This window comes from Asterias amurensis, chromosome 3 (genome assembly GCF_032118995.1).
Source record: "Asterias amurensis chromosome 3, ASM3211899v1".
In the NCBI taxonomy this organism is placed as follows: domain Eukaryota; kingdom Metazoa; phylum Echinodermata; class Asteroidea; order Forcipulatida; family Asteriidae; genus Asterias; species Asterias amurensis.
Window position 1 is genome coordinate 18,465,753 of NC_092650.1, and position 1,910 is coordinate 18,467,662.

Here is a 1,910-nt window from a genome sequence, read left to right on the forward strand (position 1 = left end):
CCCTTCCCTTCAGTTTACTGACTCGATGCTGAGCTAAGACTACCCAGTGTATTCCACTCTGAAAATTAAGATCTCGTGAAAGATTTTTTTACGCCACGTCCAGACCCAGTTTGGGCGCTGTCCTTGATTTCGAAATTTTGTCATTTAATATCGACCGATAATGACAAAATCCCCAAAAGGAGTAGGCCTACATCAAAATGACCCCACAAAATGACTCCACAAAATGGCCGACCGTGTTTGTTCAAAGAAAACCGTGTAATTTCGAGGGGTGTTTGTGTGGATCATTCTACCTCGACCGATCCAATTCCAAGGCAATGGTGTAAATGTCATTAATTATTTGATACAGTGCGAATTCTGTCAACATATACATTTTTGTGCAGGAATTTGTCTAGGAAGTTATTCCTGAATTTCGAATAAAATGTACCAACGTGGAATAAAAGGAAAATCACCACTTTTGAACTATTCTATCTTTTGGAAACTGTGTGCGTCAGAAAAATGAGCCTTGACATTGTGCCTTCCTTACATCAAATTAATTTTTTAGACATTTTATTCCAATATTGGCAACAACAAACAAAATGTATGAATTACACACAAACTACAATATCAATTGAAACATCATTCAAGACAGGCCTACTCTGTTACATAAACAGTTCCTGCCCCCCCCCCCCCGGTTCCGGCCTCAAAAACATAATTATATTTTAAAGGCATTGGACACTATTGGTAATTGTCAAAGGCCAGTCGTCTCACTTGGTGTATCTTAACATAATGCACAAAATAACAAACCTGTGAAAATTTGAGCTCAAGTGTTCATCGAAGTTGCGAGATATGAATGTAAAAAAAAACACCTTTGTCACACGAAGTTGTGTGCTTTCAGACGCTTGATTTCGAGACCTCAAGTTCTAAATCTGAGGTCTCGAAATCAAATTCGGGGAAAATTACTTCTTTCTCGAAAACTACGTTACTTCAGAGGGAGCCGTTTCTCACAATGTTGTATACTACCAACAGCTCCCCATTACTTGTCACCAAGTAGGATTTTATGCGAATAATTACCAATAGTGTCCACTGCCTTTAAATAAAGACCGTTATTGAAATCCGAGTATAACAATTATACAAATCTGAGTATAAGAAAATAAAGGTATACATAATAGTCTGAGTAGGAAAACTGACAACAGTAGCTCCTGGTTATTGTATTGTTGTCTTCTCTAAAAGAGTATTGCTAAATTAATACTTCAACGCATGATGACGCATGACAATAACAATTATCTCACGTTCAAATTCTGTTGGAATTAAAAACTGATATATTTTTCATGAACCACCACCATTATTTTGAAGTGAAATGATTAACAAAATGCATAATACTATCAAAAGCTGAAGTGCTAAGTTTTGATTGACATTATTGACGTGGCATTATGTTTTGGAATAATTTGAGTTACTCAATTAAACCTTTAATCACTCTTCCTGCATTCACAAGAAAATTTAAAAAAAAACTTCTTGATGCTTATTCGTAGGTTTGAAGTATATTGTTAACTTACATCATATATTAGCCTCTGTCGTGTATTCTGTTTGTCTATTCTGTCTTGTGTTTTCTTTCTTCTGTATAGTATTTTATGTTGTTTGTCTGTCCATAGGTTAAGGCACAAAAGCCTCTGCTTCACCCTAACCTAATTGTTGTCCTACTTTAAAAGCTTCCTAATATATAACTATCTAATCATTGTAAACTTTCAGATTCTAAGATACTAAGTAATACTGTAAACTACTCCTAATTTGAATATAATTATTAAACTTTGTAAAATGTGTAATTGTACATGTAGGGCAGCAATGAAATAAATGTGTGCAAATATAATGTAAATATGTATCTTCCCTTGAATCAAAATACGCACCATTATGAGTTTGCCTGTTTTTGTATATAT